Source organism: Macrosteles quadrilineatus, unplaced genomic scaffold (genome assembly GCF_028750875.1).
Source record: "Macrosteles quadrilineatus isolate MER2022 unplaced genomic scaffold, UCM_ALF_1.0 Scaffold_2__2_contigs__length_208266976, whole genome shotgun sequence".
Lineage (NCBI taxonomy): Eukaryota > Metazoa > Arthropoda > Insecta > Hemiptera > Cicadellidae > Macrosteles > Macrosteles quadrilineatus.
Genome location: NW_026542595.1, coordinates 69299935 through 69318108, shown reverse-complemented (window position 1 = coordinate 69318108; position 18174 = coordinate 69299935). Strand labels below are relative to the sequence as shown.

General features: G+C 35.2%; 1 protein-coding gene and 2 non-coding genes across 5 annotated transcripts in view; 1 reads left to right on the top strand and 2 right to left on the bottom strand.

Moving 5' to 3' along the window:
* Positions 1-5802: 5802 nt before the first annotated feature.
* Positions 5803-5909, bottom strand: LOC128988220 (U6 spliceosomal RNA). The gene has a single exon (XR_008490344.1). It is a non-coding gene; the product is annotated as a U6 spliceosomal RNA (small nuclear RNA).
* A 1024-nt stretch (positions 5910-6933) lies between these two features.
* Positions 6934-7005, bottom strand: Trnae-uuc (transfer RNA glutamic acid (anticodon UUC)). Its single transcript has one exon. It is a non-coding gene; the product is annotated as a tRNA-Glu (tRNA).
* Positions 7006-14306: 7301 nt separating this feature from the next.
* LOC128987765 (uncharacterized) overlaps positions 14307-18174 on the top strand; it is a 178766-nt gene continuing 174898 nt past the window's right edge. Inside the window, exons 1-2 of one of the 3 annotated variants that reach the window (XM_054408782.1) lie at positions 14307-14550; positions 16707-16845. The gene's annotated coding sequence lies outside the window, so the exon portion shown is untranslated. Of the gene's footprint in view, positions 14565-16689; positions 16846-18174 lie in introns of all 3 variants that reach the window. The other 2 variants (XM_054408781.1, XM_054408780.1) reach the window with 2 other exon arrangements.

Genomic DNA, 18174 nt, shown 5'->3' with positions numbered 1-18174 from the left:
AATGGTTTTTGTTGTTGTTTAGAACCACTTATTTTTTAATTGACAACTTTTGAGAGTAGTACACTATAGGTAAATAGTACTTCTGTATAATGAAACTCTTGCGGTACATAACTTAACAGCTATACAATCCTAAGATCCAATAAACATAACACAAACAAAGGCGCAAAACGCGTCGCGGTCATTGTTCCTGCTGCCGTAATGGCGAGTACAGTTCAAGCTGAAACTTATATTATACTTTTAGAAAGATGGAGATTCTGAGGATTCATTTTCATATATATAAAATAGTATTGAGGGACTATTATGTAGCGAGAAATATAGTTTGTAAAAGAAGAGAGTTTAAAAAAAATTTGGTAGTTGAACGTTTCCATCACCTGACGAGGCTGCACAATTGGCGCAACAGCTGTTTCGGCGATCGCGTAAAAGTAGTGTAAACGATACGAGTAGAAAATGTTAAATGAAACTTCTACGAGTGTCGTTAACACTATTTACGCGAGTTGTGTGCATTAATTAACCTGCGACAGTATTTTAATTACCAAAAACCACTACTCAAAACTTAAAAAGAGAGGTAATTTTTTCTTTACCCCTCATTGTCTCTGACAGTAATGCAACGAATCATCGCACCAATCGTTGACAATTAAATTGACCTGAACAGCTAAAGTTATAGTTGAAGTTCGAAGCATTATAATTTTACTTCTTATCTCTCAATCCTTGACCCTATCTGGGTACCAGTGGTGGTTATATTTTGGCCCTTTTGCAGTGGTACCATATGATTCACCGGAGAACAGTTACATGCCCATATAAGTAGATATCTATTATATATTATGTTTCAGTGATAAATGTAGAATATAATAATATAAAAATATATATTTTTCAGCAATGCTTTTAGGCATAGTAGCAAGAGGTTTGCAAATTTTTGGATTATTCAAATTAGAAATGTCTAAATCAACCCGCAAAAATCATAAAAATAATGTTTTTATCCATATTATCCAAATGTTAAGGTTGTGTAAAATATGATTCCTTACGTAGGAATATCAATGTTTTTTTTTTTAATACGCATAAAAAATAAAATTATAAAAAAACTACCAAACTATTTTAATTACCAAATTGTATTTAATTGTTGCATGAGAAATACATTTATTGCTTCGACAGTAAATAAATATTATACTGCTGTAACAATTTAGTATTTTCAAAAAAATTTTCAATAGAATAATTTAATTTTTACCATATGTTTTTATTTTTATCAATATGTCAATCCATCTCTCTTTATCAAACCTTGTATAATATATGGCCAAACAGACCAATAGGTAATTGATTCAATACATTATAATATAGAACATTTTCAAATAACCTTATTTCATGTAAATATATAATAACCTATTACTTTTTGTAACAAAGTTGCTTCAAATTCAATATAATTTTACTTAAATAACTTGTCAAAATTCAAATTTAGCTCTATGGCAAATGAAAATTGTTATAAAATATGTGTGAACAGTGGCCTACAATTTTCCGTGATAAAGTCAGCATTGACATATGTGAATGCAACAATGCATCAAACCTTCCTCACTTCTAAGAGTGCTGAGCTAGTATGAAGATATGAATTGTAAACTGTATATTTTAATATAAAAATTTATAAAAAAGTGCATATATTTGGAATAAATTAGTGAAATTTGATTAAAGAAGATCCGTCCTTGTTACAAACATTAATAACTACACAACATCAAGAAATTTAACTGTGAAGAAGACATCAATTTTGGTGAGATCACTCCAGTAGACATTTTCTTTCCTTGGATCGAAGCTATTACAACATTTTAAGCCTAACTTTTGAACTTTGTACCAGAATTTAAAAGTCAAGAAACCAATAGAAGCTTATTCAGAACATAAATTAATTCAACCTTTCAGAAAATAATTCGAACATAATTTATATTTCAAAACAAAATTTAATTAGGCTATATATAATCACAAGATTAAATTCAAACGCCGCTCGATCATCCCACCTGAGATAAAGATCCATGCAATATAACCCCTCAACCTAAATTGGAACTATTGTAATAGGCCTAGCCTAAAGCTTAAATTAGTAAATTCATTTGCCACCCTTTGTAAACTTTAATTGTGAACCCTTAGTTTCTTTTCTTTTATTTACCATCAATTTTGTATTGTAATGAAATAAATTTAAGTTTAGATACTGTACATGGAGTTTCCATTGTATTCCTAGCTTGTATTTGTAGCCTTGTTAGACTGCATAATTTAAGAGTAAAAGCTCTTTCTAAAAATGTATAGTTAAATGTAGTTGAAATCGAAATTTCCTGAGTAATTTACGTCAGAATGTGAAATGTTAACATTTTTTTTACAAAAACATAATTTTTTAGACCTTTTCAAAACTACATAAAATTGTTATAACCAACCTCAGATTTGGAGATATATAAATTGTAGGGAATTTATTGCAGTTTCAGATGGTGACGGAAACGATCCACCACCAAAATATATTTTGAACTCTCTTCTTTTACAAACTATATTTCCCGCTACATAATAGTCGCTCAATACTACTTTATATATATGAAAATAAATCCTCAGAATCTCCATCTTTCTAAAAGTATAATATAAGTTTCAGCTTGAACTGTACTCGCCATTACGGCAGCAGGAACAATGACCGCGACGCGTTTTGCGCCTTTGTTTGTGTTATGTTTATTGGATCTGAGGATTGTATAGCTGTTAAGTTATGTACCGCAATAGATTCATTATACATAAGTACTATTTACCTATAGTGTACTACTCTCAAAAGTTGTCAATTAAAAAATAAGTGGTTCTAAACAACAACAAAAACCATTAAACTCCTGATTATACTTATCGTAAATTTAAAAAAATATAACTTTTAGTAACTTCTTGTCAATTTCCGTGAAACTACTACATAATCTATTTGTAGAATGCATTTTTCTGCACAGTTTGACATGTCTAACGTATTCATATGACTTTTGGTTCTCGAGATAAAAGCTATTTTGTGCGCGGCGGCCCCCCGGGCAGCCCCCCAACTTCACCCCCTCCCCCCCATGTTATTAACCACCTAGAAATGCGACAACATCAATTTTCTTTATCTACTAGGTACCCATAGCAACAATCAAAAGTCAAATTTCGTTACACTTTTATGCATGCTCAAACCCCCTCAGCGCCTGGACTAAATGGAAGGTACACTTTGTTAGTGGACATGTGCCTGATTGACCTGAACATAACAATACAGACCGGATATCGTCGTCACATGTGTGCAGCATATAGTGCCAGTGTCAGTGCAGTGGATGTGTGGAGTGGTGTGTTCTGTCCTGCGCGTGTGTGAGGGGGCGCAGCATTTCCTGTGATTGTTTAATACGACTCCAACTTCAAAACGGTGAAAAATCAGTTTCTCCGCCACGGTTGTCTCAGTTTCAATGAGAAAGTTAAAACTCGAATTATGATAGTCTGATAGTACTTTGAGAGAAGTAAGTTGGACAATCGAGGTTGGTTTTGCCATGTTTACTATAGCGCGGGGTAATAGAAAAATGATTTCAAATTGAATAATGAGGGTCGAACTAAATCTTACCATGTTTTGTGATGAACTCTATATGTTTCGTCATACTGCAGCAAAAACAGCCGTCTGCATGCGTGTAGCATTTTTTTGCGTTTTTAGCCCCTATCAGCTGTTGTAAACGCAGTTGTTAATTTAAATTTCGATTGTAAACAAAATTGCAAGTATCGAAAGTTTGTATCCATTTTTAATCGAGTGTAGTTAATTGTTGCTCTATTGTAAATAGTTCGACGAATCGATGGTAATGTACACTAACACAATCGTAATAGAGGAAACGATTGAATCACTTATTAAACAGAATATGCTTGTTTCGATTAGCAAATTAAAGTGAAAACAAGTTAGAAGTAGTTTTTTCGTAACATAGTAGCCTATGTTAGAATAATAGTGCAATATGATGAAAAATATAGTTCATCATACGGGCAAAAAAGTGTTTTTTCAACCCTTGAATTTGAAGGAAACGTGTGCTACAATAGTATATTTCGTACCTAGGGCCGAAAATGTGGTTTTGCCGATAAAAAGATAGTTTTTAAGTTCGAGACGAAGTCGAGAACTTAAAACGATCGAGAGCTGCAAAACATTCTGGTCCGTAGTACGAACGCTTTTTTAGCACACTATACCTTATTACCACTATTCACAACAATAATAATGCAACAACTTTAAGGTTATGTGAAGAAATAACTTCAGAAATTAGCGAAAATAATAATAAATAGTTGCTATAGGCAGCTGTGCCAATAAAGCAATTCTACTTCAATGCTATAGATACTGATTGTGTATTTAATTATGCATTCATGTTTTAAGAAAGCAGCTGATTTTGCGGCCCTAGGGATGTAAAAACCTGCTCGGTCCCCAAATGACGATGACAGCTGGCATGGCCAGCAAAACGTAACTTTCAGCCACCAATTAACGTATGTAAAACAGCTGAAAACGTTATATTTACTGACTTGGTAGAAATGAAATATTTACTACTGTATTTGAATTTGGATTGGCGTAAATAATACAATGGAAAAAGCGAGAAAGCCTGGAAAATTTTATATACTAAAAAGAAAACTGAATTCACATTGTGCTGCATTTCTCGAGCAATCATTGAAAGAGCCGATTTGCCAACTATGGAAACATAGGAAACGGAAAGTCATAGAACACAACCAAGTAGAAAAAATAGAAATAGCTTTTTTTAATTTTTAATCCTCATTATGGACAACCTAATGTGGCTATGAGTGGTAAATATTTGTAGAAAACAATAAAAAACAAGATCAGCTTTTGAAAAATAATAAGATAACAATGAATAAAATGAATTGAAAAATGATACAAGAAATGTTGATTATATTGATCTGTTGACTGTTATGTACATCGTGAGTATTTCCATAATCGTTGAGTCGACTATTTTAAAGTCATCGGAAATTATTACTGTTATTCGTTTTAAAATAACGCCTGTAATAGTAATACTTCGCAATTGCTCAAATTCGAGCAACAGGTACACTAGTAAGTTTTAAGTTAGGTGGTAAATAACGTACAGCTTATTTCCTTGACTCAAGATATTTTTTGTTATCTGGCTATATATCTCAGGACAAAATATGGGTTTATTCATAGTCGTGTTATAATCATACAGATGGTCTATGATTGTGGTTGCCTGTGCTACAGTAGACCTGGACCTCCACGCTCACGTTACCGACCTCTGCGGCGACCATCTCTGAGATATGACGTCGTCCGCACACCTTCTCTCTCCAGGTAATGTATGTGATATACATTCTGTCATATCTCATATTTTGTATGTAGCATTACGTGTGTGAAGAAATAATATTAGGTAGGCTAACTTATTATTGTAGTTAAACTGTAAATGTACTGAATATATTTTAATTTGCTGCCTCTTGCAAAGGAATTGTTAAGGAATATTTTTTTTTTTAGGAAATCGACCGTGTTTAAGATTAGTATTACGGTACCTACTTTAAAAGAGATTCATCTCTGTGACTTTCTGTATTTTTGGATCCGAGCTGGGAAACATGTCCAATACAGTCGTCAATGTATTTTATAGTACATCAAGTGAAGTCAGTTACCATCAACATAATCGATTTACTTCTATGGTTACTATATATTATACTGTACATTAATGATTACAGTAATGTTCGATTGCTTCCCACGACCCCGACCACCGTTTCGGAACCGCTGAAATTTGTACAAAACAAAAAACCTAAATGCCACGCGTACACATAAAAATAGGGTAACCTCCATGGTCATAATACTTAATAATAGCAAAAAATGTGGAACGCTTCACGATTTTGCGTGTCATCCTTGCGCAGGGGCCATGCTAATCTTCTCTGTATCGTTCCAATTTTAGTATATGTACTGCCGAAGCAAGTACGGAGGAAGGTGGACAACAGAGTGTATATATCGCACTAGAAATCTCTGCGCTTCCAACGTTTAGTGACCTCTTTGATCTACTTGTTAAAATATGAAAAATATAACTAGAAATACTTTATCTAGGCGGAATAGCTTCGCAGTGGCTCCAAATATATTTCTTCGTCCTCAAATCAATCAATCTAGGTTTTAATGTGCAGAAAATAAATTATAAAAGCAAGAAGTTCGCGTGTTATTATCAGCGTAGCTGGTGTAGCGCCCTAGCGGCAACAGTTTGAACTACGTACGGTCGATACGCAGAACGTTGTACTGAATGTCTTCAACAAAAGTGGTACCGTTGACTGTGTAAATCCTTGTGGTACTGTAGAATAAAAACACTGCAGATTACCTACGTTACGTAGTATAGCATCAGGAATGGTTCAGGTTCAGGGGAATATTTTTTAATTTTCAATTGGGTTTTTAAAAGTGAGGACAAGTTTATCCTTCATAGGTAGCTCGTAAAAGACGTTTACTTTTTAAAACTTTACTTTCCCAGTTCCAGTTGTCACAGTTTATCCATTAAACTTTTCTAGCTGTTTCATGCTACATATTTGTTGCGCGTCTACCTAGCTTATAGATATAAGACAAGAAGGCGGTAGAATAAAATTATACAGGTATAAAAATAAAAGAGAAGTTGATTGATCGCGTCATTAATTTTAGGAATATGCAATATTTCGTACTATAAATTAATTAATTCCCAATCATTATCTATCAAATTCAATTCCAAGATAATTACTACAAATACAAAACATAATATGTGGTCGCTGATAAAATTAAACTGCATTGATTATAACTGTAACTTATTTGTTAAACTAATAAAATGAAGTAAAACATTATCCTAAGTACCGTAACTAATCCTAAGTAGCTTTAAAAATAATAACACGTGCTCGTATAGCAATAAATTGCAAAACAGACTTTTTTTAATTATCTTTTGACTCAGTACTATAATACCAATACTGTACCATGAATTTGTCTAGACAAAAAGACTATTCCCATGCCGGGAATCGAACCCGGGCCTTCTGGGTGAAAGCCAGATATCCTAGCCACTAGACCACATGGGAGGTGGTGTACTCACGACCAACTTCAGTTATTGAGTATGAAACAATTTTAATAACCTGTATCAACTGAAATGGTATAATCACACAATAATCGCAATCGGTGTACTACGTATTTCAAAAAAATCCACTTAAGAGTCTTCATCAGTGGTAGCCTTATTGGATTTTAGTCCCATAAGACCAATGTTAAATTTGACAGAACATACCATCATTTGAAGCTGCATGCCGGTGTTATAGTGTTTTGACAATTTATAATTAGGTTTATAACATAAGAGTACTAGTGAATGAGGAAATTATATTTCAAATATTTGTTTTGGTATATTCTTAATAAATTATTTAATTTAAGGCTTAATTAGTGATCATTAACTTATTAAGTGGAGGGAAACTGACAAAACTAAAAACCCCACTCCCTAGAGGACCACTAAACCTTAATTTAACACCTTAATCATTATTTTATCACAGGTTTCTTTTAAATTCTGTTACAAAGTTTACATTGCTCTTTATGGGACTAAAATCTAATATGGCTACTACTGATGAAGATCTTAAGCAATTTATTTATGTGGGTTATAAGCTTTGATTGTTCTATTTTAGTGTAAAGATCACTTTTATAGTAGGGAATATATAAAATAATCTATAAAATCTTATTTCGATGTTGTTTTAGATTGTTATGCGTTTTCCGCAATTAATTCTCCTGGATATGTTTTCGGTTGGTTGCAGTCGCCCAGTCCCTGGCGCTATTTTCCCACGCCGACAGCTGTTTGATTGTTTCCGGTTCAGTTTTTTTTTTAGGAAATAAATAAGTGGGTCACAGGGACAGTGACAGTAAGGGAGGGTATCTATTGTGTTTCTCCAAGACAATGGAAATAATAACCTGATTAGTGTACACTACTGTACTTTGAATCTTGGAAGAACTAAATAATTAAATATTCTAACTCAGCCATTAGCAAAATTAACATCACATCATAAAATTATGCATGTCGTGTTATACAGCAATTATGTTTGATAAGTTTACCTGTTACAAATGTTTAAATTAAATACATACTTATTGATTTCCATGCAAGAGTGTAGTTTGTAAGTAAATATACTTATCAACTACTAATCAGCATAGTTACATATGCTAATAAAATGCATTTATGAGTAGCGTTCCAAGTTTTACTCATGAATGTCGGGCAAAAGCGGGCAATAAACATTGTGAACACATCATTAAATTGGGCAATATAGAGATTAAACTGCTACCTGACAAGGGGTTGGCAGGTCTCTACAAATATTTCAAGGGTTGAACATTACGTACATTTTTATGTACAGTATCTTATAACTTTGACTGGGGAAAGGGTAGAGGCCACGAGTATTTTACAGTTTGAAATCTACTCTCTGTTCTATGGATGGTCTAATCCTATAATACGCGTAACGTTTGTGCGTATAATGATTAAAAAACTGCTCAAACGATTTCCAAAATTGAGCTAATAATAGCCGTCAACAAATGTTAATTATAACGAATATGTTGAGGAGCTTCACTGTTGACATTTTCAATATATGTAACCACGTACCTTGGGATTTATTTTCGTCAGTATGAAAATGTTTTTTATTTAAATGAAGACCACCTGAGAAATTGGTTTTCTTAGTCCGATCGCTCGAGCTTGTTCGAATTAACTAATTACACGTTTTTACCAAATTTCGCCAAAATCATATAGTTTTTACTAGATTTGTCGTGCAAACATGGTCTGTTGTGTTTGGGTATGCTGATGTAGACTCTGATTTTTCTCTCTTATTTTGGGCAGGATTACTTTTTGGAAAAGAAGTAATATTTCACAAGTACTCGTAGATTGCCATAGTTAATTTAAGTAGTTGTAAACAAGTTTTCTACTTACACCGGACGAAAAGATTCTTCGTCTAACATGTTCCTCAGCTTATTTATAAAACACGGTACTAGAAGTGGTTTGAATACCTGATTTATCGGTAACTCAATTTGTTGCTGTGGCTAGTTTTGGCTCACTATGGAGCCATCATATCATAAGTACAAGAACAGTTGTTATTTTTATCAATAAGTAAGAGTATTTTCAATCATACATAAAAGGAGTAGTCTACTCCTCTATGGTTCAATCTATGTGTTATGTCTTATCACTGTTATTTTTGTAAACTATCATATTTTAGTTACTATTGCTCATTACAATTAGTGTTTAACTGTTCAAACAATTAGCCATTCGGTTGCGAGACGTGAAAGCAAAATTTCTAGTTTTATATCCTTGGAAGGCGCAAATTCAGCAAGATTTTTGAGTATCCTTGTCCCGTTCCAGAAATTCCGGTGTTGAAGGTCGGCCATATGAAGTCCAAGAACTGGGGTAGAAACTACCGCGGACGCTGGACATCTGCTATTTGGCTACTAAAGCCGCGTTTACACCGGAGTTTGAAACACGAGTTGCAAACAGAAATTGCAAACATCTCTAAAAACGCACATTTTTAGACGAAACATTTCGCTGTTGCAAACCGTTTTTCAGTGTTTGCAACAGAAATTTTTGTTTCCACTTGAAGTCGGTAAGGATCAAAGGGAGTTGCAAACTCTCTGTTTGCAACACTAGTTTCGGTCAATATGAGCCGTTGAAACACGAAACAGAAACATTTCTCTACCATCCCCTACGCTGCCACATCCACTGTCACTCACGTGATCAATGCGACCCTGTGTGCGACTCAGTGTTAAATTAATCGGAAAAATTCTGTTTGATTGTCAATGAATTAACACTAACCTCAAATGACAAGGTCGTCTAATTAAAAAATCACAATAACGTCTCATGTGAATTAAAAGGGTTATAATTAAGTCCTTGTAATCTTTAAAAAATAATAATAATTTTAATTTGATGATTTATACAATTACCGATGTTCACCCAACATCGTCTCGGCCTACGTTTCTTTGACAACACGACACACGCCGCCGCGGCCAAAATAACATCTTCGACACTTGAAATCCTCGGAAGGACTGATCCGAGGAACCAGAACGAGGTGAGTCATAATCAAGGTCGAAATTATTTCAAACAATTTCATGAAACATGGAAACAAATCATGAAATATAAATTGCAAACATTTATTTGAAACTACTGTTTGCAACTGCTGTTTGCAATAAAAGTTTGCAACTTTTTGTTTGAAACTCCGGTGTAAACGCGGCTTAACGATAGTGACTGCCACAACACAACACAACAGGTGGCAGATGGTAGATGGCACACCAGGATGTTGCAGTCTTGCACTGTAATGCAACTCAATATTACTTCGACAACAACACCTGTAGTATTTACAAAGTAGAGCAAAAATAGTGAAATCTAAAATTTTAGAGATAACTAATTACAATAGTGTACCCAAACGACATCAGCATGAACAAACACATAACAACACACTTGAGATTTGACAACATAATAAACGCCATTATAGATCCATATAAATTACAGCTGTAGATAAGTTTAGTAATGTTGGTAATGTTTTCGTTCTGTGTGGATGACGTTTTTATTGATAATATTATATCGTGTTATTTCACCAACGCAAGGCATTATAAGTTGACTTCTATTAGGTGTCTATTTTAGAATTATTAGTGGTACTCAACCATTTATTTTACTATCCACACGGTGGCGTGGTAAGGCCGGGGCCACACTCATCTTATCTCGCTGTATTTTTTCCACGGGCGTTAGGCCGGGGCCACACTCATCTTATCTCGCTGTATTTTTTCCACGGGCGTTAGGCCGGGGCCACACTCATCTTATCTCGCTGAATTTTTTCCACGGGCGTTAGGCCGGGGCTTTCAGAGATACATTACGGTATATGGGGCAGCCACACTAGAGTAAAAACGTCCGTGAACGCGTTTGTCAGTCTCGCTGGTTTTACCAGCGAGACTGACAAACGGAATTGCACGTGTATTCTCTACTAACATCCCACGGGCGTTGCACGTAAAACTAGTCGCGGGGCATTGCGGCTTATGGGAGTGAACACACTCATCTTACTCGCTGAACTTTTTCCACGGACGTTTCTAGTTTTAACCTGTACAGAGAGCGTGGAAGGGGGGGGGAGTGCGTCTCACGGACACGGACGATTTTTATTGCCAGTGTGGCATGCTCTATCAGTCTCACTGGTTTGCCCGAAAACCCTATCTCTGTGGCCACGGTCAAACTGTTTCACGTGCGTCGCACGTGAAAACGGAAAAAAACAGTCTCGCTGGTTGAAAATTACAAGTGTGGCCCCGGCCTTACCCGTAGGTTTGAGAGATACATTACAGAATATGGGGCAGGCCACACTAGAGTAAAAACGTCCGTGAACGCGTTTGTCAGTCTCGCTGGTTTTACCAGCGAGACTGACAAACGGAATTGCACGTGTATTCTCTACAAGAGTAAGATAATCTAGAGTCAATTGACTTTTAGTCAAAGACACACCAAGGCTAAACTAAACATAAACTCTCTTAAGAAAACAAAATCAATGATCTCATTAATTTGTATTAAAATATAAGTAAAACATACATTCTTAGGATTAGTAAAATATTGTTTTAGCATAGGTAGCATTTTTGTTTTACATTATCGAAAGGAATGGTGGACTAATAAACTAACAGTCGCAATTTTATTCATCCTGCCCACTGGAATAGATCATGAAGGTAACCCTTTCAATAGGTTAATATGGGCAATTTCAATTTGTTATGTTTATATTAAATCCATATTGGCAATCCTAAAGAGCAATGCGTTGAAGGATAATGGTATCTATCTTCAGATGCTGGTTGGTTCCTTCTATACGGTTCTTTCTGTGGTTCGTGGTTCTATCTATAACTAATCGTTGCAACTATAACCGGGATTGCTTCTAAAACTGTGTTTGTATCCATAACAATGGTTTCAACTGTAACTGTGGTTGCGTCCAGCTTTCTGGTTGGGACGCTTCGACTCGTCTTTGGTCATCATGACCGTCTTCTTCACATTTTTCTACCTTCCCTCCTTTCTCCATGATAATTGCAGCAGACCAGAGGAAAGCTGCTAATCACATACAGATGTGGAGCGGTTGGACGGTCTGTTATCTTCGCCAACTTGATATCTCCTTTCCGTCCCGACTGGACTGGAACAATTGCTCTACTAACGTTCAATAGTATAAGCTCTTGCTCTTACTAGTAGGTCCAAGCATGTGGATTTTCTGGAAATATACAACTTTATCTTTACGGTATAACAGTAGCATTGACATATATGTTACATAAAAGGGTTATGTGTAGATGATATCTACTCAAGGTTAGAGCATGTGTCTATTCTATCATAGAGAAAGGATCTTAATTAGATTGATTACTCTGTGTGACTAAATAATAAAGAAGAGTTGAAGTCGATGAATGCCAAAAAACGAATTCAATATATAATGCAGAAGTTATCCTATTTAGTACTATCATTGGCTATTGGATACTGAAGGTACAAACTGTCCAATAAAATCAGTTATCTATAATTTATTATGCAATTGAATAATCTTTTAACTAACTATTTTTTGCCGCAAAATACTCTTGGTTAGGTTGGTTTGATTATTAATTATACTTGTCTCTTTTATTGTATTTCAAGGCTTTAGCAAATGTGAGTGGCAGTGCTTCATTGCATGATATGATTTTAGGATAGCTATCAGTCCCTATTCTTTTTCATTATGGTCTAAATATTGTAGTTAATAATTTATTTATTTGTTACATGGCATACGCCACTTTACATTGTAATGTGCAGGAATAGCGTGACAAAACGGAACAGAGATTTTTAACATGATCACAGATTATAAATATGCAGACAAGCTTAACACTAAGTACATAGATCGTTCAAGATCCCTTGTTGGATTTATAGTTGACCTCTTATAGTTTTTACCATGTGAATATTTCCTGTATTTTACAAAAATGTTCTGTCAAATTTTGTATTTCTTCTTAACTGAAAATGGTATCTGTTTCCAGATTGTGAACCTTTGTAGTATTACTAATCAATAGTGGAAATTTTGCGAAACGATTCTTTAAACATTAATTTAAATTTTGTATCGTTAACGCAATCTTCGCATTAATACGTTTCTAGCTTAATCACGTTGCTTTTAATGGTAAAAAAAATCCATTCAACAATTATATACCTCCCTATTACCTAGATTCAACGGGGTAGCGGATTTTTATCCACCTGGAATTTTAACCCCTGGGCAAACGTGACGTCACAAACCAGGGGGTAAAATTCCGGCCGCGAACTTTTGAGTTTCGCGACATCAGCTCGATGGATTAAACGCGGAATTAAACATATATTTTCACGGTTGTGAATTTAATCAGAACACATCAAATTATAAAAAACTAGAATGTACGGCCCGGATTTTTACCCCCGGAATTTTACCCCCGGAATTTTACCCCCCGGATTTTTACCCCCGGAATTTTACCCCCGGATTTTTACCCCCGGAATTTTACCCCCCGGATTTTTACCCCCGGAATTTTACCCCCTGGCCAGATACATAAATTAATTAGTGAGAATGATTATTAATTACCTTCATTCAGTTAGTAAACATTTTATTATTAAGTAGCCTATCTTAATTTATTTGTAACTTAAACTAATCGAACAGGTTTTTAATTTTAACTTTGAGATTCGAGTATCAGGATTCGATCTTTGAAGCCAACTATTGGTTAATATGATCAAAATAAAACAGCGAATTCCCAGCTGATATTACAAAATAAATAAATAAAGATAGGCTACTAAATAATGAAATGTTTACAATTAATTAAAAACAGAAAAAAGAAAATCAATAATTCAATTTCTAAAATCGGCCAGGGGGTAAAATTCCGGCGGGTAAAAATCCGGGGATAAAATTCCGGGGGTAAAATTCCGGGGGTAAAATTTCAGGGGGTAAAAATCCGGGGTAAAATTCCGGGGGTAAAAATCCGGCCCGTACATCTTCAGTTGTCTAAACGCTAGTTATATGGACAGGGGGTAAAATTCCGGTTTTGATCGCTAATCTAATTAATCACGCTCTGGCTATTTTCATTAGACTTCCAAATCCGCGGGGGTAAAATTCCGGCCGCGAACAAACTTTTGAGCGCTCAGGTTACTACGTCATAGTGATGTCAGCTTTGCCCAGGGGGTAAAATTCCAGGGGGATAAAATTCCGGCGACCCGATTCAACCACATTACGCGGCAAAACTCATTGCTCTACAATAAAACCTTTTCGTCAGTTTTCGATGAGAACATGTCGCTCTGCAATAACTATTTCCGTCATCCGCCGGATTGTCTATAATTATTTGCGCGTCACGAGCCCAGCTGGCAGAACGAAGCAGTGTCCGGTGGCGAGGTGGGACCGCTGTGAACAGGGCGTCGAGCAGAGCAGTGCTGTGAACCGGCCGCGGTCAGTGGTCGATGGTGGGGGAAGAGACCAGTTTCTTGCCATACCTTCGCGCATACCTGAGTCCTGAGTCCCAGAGATTGGCTTGTATAGCGCTGTAGTTGTTGTAGAGGTGTGGTGACGTTGTCCCGGTGTAGTGTACAAAGTGTTCTAGTGGAAATTAACCGATTTTGGATTCCCGGATGTATTGTGGATAACTAGTGTTTGGTGCAACAGGTGGTGTGATTGAAGTGAGATAATTGTTTAACTGTTACTTCGGTTTATAAGTTTAAATGGCCAAATAATGGGCAAGGCTCTCATGAACTATGTTCTTATTCTTTTAAATTATGATAGTTAAACGTTTTCGCTTCAAAAGATAGTTCGGAAAGTTGTACTAAACTGGTTTCTAAAGATGGCCAGATTTAATTTAGGCTGTGGTTAAGACAGGGCCTTAATTTGCAAACCGGTTCTATCCTAACTGTCGGGATCTATTAAAGAATCTGCGAGGAAATTGGAGTGAGCAATCCAATAGTTTGGAAGGTTTCGTACCTATTGCGTTTGATAAAAAACTATAAGATAAAAAAATAATCCTACTTTAAAGCTAGTATTGTAAGCTTTTATATTTTATAGATTGTTCCAATAGGCCTAATATTGATTATTTTTTACATTGTATCCAGAATATTTTTTGCTTATATAAGCATCGATCACTCAATAAATGGACTACCATGCACAACTATTTACTCGTCAAGTTAATTTTATGTTCATACAAGTAGCCAGTTCATAAAATCAATTCACATTCATCAAATCGATTCAGAATTTAATGTTCATTTTCGATGGAATACATTGCAATATTTATTTAAGAACCATCCTGCATTTTCCCACTAATACTCCAATAATTACTTTGTGATCCTACCGAACAACGATAGGACGGCGTTGAAGTCTCTTACCAGGTCCTTACCTAATTACGTGGTATTCACCAAATTAACCCACATATACCCATTTTGCATAAATTATAAATTATTTTACGGTGTAGTCTATATACCAACGTGGACTATCCTAGCGATTAATTCGTAATTTTGTCTAAATCCAATAGAACGCCGACGAAAATAGTAAAAAATAAGGCTGGCTACACGAGTTATACCACAGAGAATAGACCTTTATTGTAGTTTTTTTACCTAGTTTCGTTGTGGGCGGTCTAATGACTGTGGTTATACAGACTTGTTAAAACGGTAAAATCGGAGGCGAAGTTTAATTGGCTGTATTTAGAACTTTGTCTTGTAGCCCATATAATTTTCAATTATAATTTTGGATTAGGTGGATAAAAATAGTAGGCTAAATATGTTTATGTATTTGTAACTATATTGATATATCGTGGTTGGGCCTACTTTTGTGCAAACTATTTAGAAGAGCACATGTATCACAAAGCCAGATGATTACAATTAACGCCCACTCTAATCCCTTTGTTCAACCGAAGTCCGGATATAAAACTGGATTTAAAGTTCAGTCACCTGTCTTGGGTCTTGTTTGTGTTAGTTTGGCACCTCGCTGACTGACTTGTCTGCTAAAAATACCACGTGACAAGTTATTGTAGGCCTTTGACGTTCTCTACGTTACTTGCGTGGTTTGTTGTTTAACTCACTCAATATTAATTGCAAATAGGTTAGTTTTTATTGAGTAATAGATAATTGAAGACGCTTCTAAGGATTAAAAACTGATGCGTCGACTATGTACGCTAGTTTGTACATGACAAGCCCCATTCGTTATTGACTGTTATTCGATGTAAATAATAATATAAAGACCCAATAGGTATTAAAATTGACTCGTCAATAGACGTAGGTTCGCACAATAATTCCATTTTGGTTATTGACTATTAATATACATGGCAATAGCTTAATGTTCCAGCCTAATTGTTCAAGTTAGGAACGTTTTATTGAACGCTGGAACGCTCTTCAATTTTATTTCTTCTATACCTGCCATGGAATATATTTTTTCGTTATATTCATCCATAAATATTAGCTTGGTAGCCAACTGGAGATTTATTTTAATATAACAGTAACTTCTGTAGTATAGATTTTGAATCTTAAGGTCGCCAATTCGTTGGCCAGATCGCTCCTGAGAAACAGAAAAGTCCGAAGCTTTTTGATAGTTCGAAACTGAGTGTCCTAATAACTATTTCTGCAACAAACAGCTGATCCTAGTCAGTAAAAGCATTATAAAAGCTATAATCATAGACTAACCGTTTTATCTATGCTATAATCTAATCCATCTTCACATGAAATTAATCACTCCGCTGTGTCGGCGTCGTGTAAACATCTTACAGAATTAACATAGATAAACCATACTCAAACTATCCTCATTAATTCAATCACACTACAGTTGTCGGCTTACTCCAGAAACGTGTAAAGTGTATTAGAAGATACTAGTAACCATAACGTTAGTGCAGTTTGGTGTAGTGTTGTGACCATGTTGCTATACGGAGTACTCCACTGTACGTGCATTTAAACGCAGCACACTCCCAGAACCAGCTCCCAGGTAGGTCAATGCGATACTATACCTTACTTGGTCTAATGTCTAGCACTGCTACTGGTATACACAGTCAACTAGAGGCTGTGGGAAAACAATGTGATTTGTGACAGTAACAACGTGTCGGCCTTTTGCAGACTTATTTTCTCTTGGAGAATTCAATTTGAAGAAATTTGAAACGTGAGTTGGGAACTTATTTTTTCTGTGAAATGAAATCTATATTATTATAAAATAGAGATGGGTTCGTTGTATCTAATTGTTCAGAGTAAACGCAAAACCTTAACTTTGGATCTCCTGTTTCCTTTTAAATAAAGATATGGATTTTATTTTGCCTCATCTAATAACTGCACTACACCAAAGATTATTTTATAATGGATTGTATAGCTGAGTTTTGTTTCTATAATCAATGATCTTAAGCTTAACTGGTTTTCCACGGGAGAATTTCTCATGTTGATTTGTCGCGTCCTATAATCGTTTTAAACAGCAGCCGAGCACTCGTTGACAATGCATTCCGAGTTTTCTCTAGAATAAAGATAAACTTTAGTCTAAAAATGTTTTTGAATTACTATATAATAATTCCTGGTTGTATTTTCATGACATATTTAGCTTGAAAAAGAAATATTTCGAATGTGTTTACATGATAACACAGTCAAGTTTTTAGTAGGCTATAACAAACTTAGGCTACTGTATTATAACCAATATCAGTATATTATTGGTCGTTAGAGGTAACGGGAATCTCGTCAGGTGAAGAAACAGAAGGGAAATGACGTCAGGGAGATTGTAGGAGCGAGCAAGGTTTTATGTGTAGGTTTCCAAGGTTCACTGGGTAAAGAGTCACGACGTTTATTTGAATACCCGCTGAGCAGCAAGCAATAAGCATGTCATTGAATAGAATCACAGACTTTGTTTGAAGTAATGTTTCAAACGAACTGCATTTTCCTTTTCCGCGAGAAGTAGATATATAGTTCAAATGAATGATGCCATTTTTGATCGACGGTTTCAAATGTGGAGATCAACATTCTTGTGATAATTGTTGTAAATGGTTGTAGTTTTACCCAAACTTTTCACCATTGAGATGGCTTTCTGGTCTTAAGTAATAAATAAATGTTAAGGCTACACATAAAAGATAAAAGATTCACATAAAATATTCAGTAACATAGGTACATACCTATGTTACTGAATCTTTTAAAGTACCTAACAGATTACTTACATGACTTGAACATCTTTTGTTTTGGTAATTTAATTGACAAAAATAACATTGATTGAAAAATAACATTGATGGTAGGCCTATTTGATTAGGGCTACCATCTAATTGAACACTCCGACCAACGAATAATT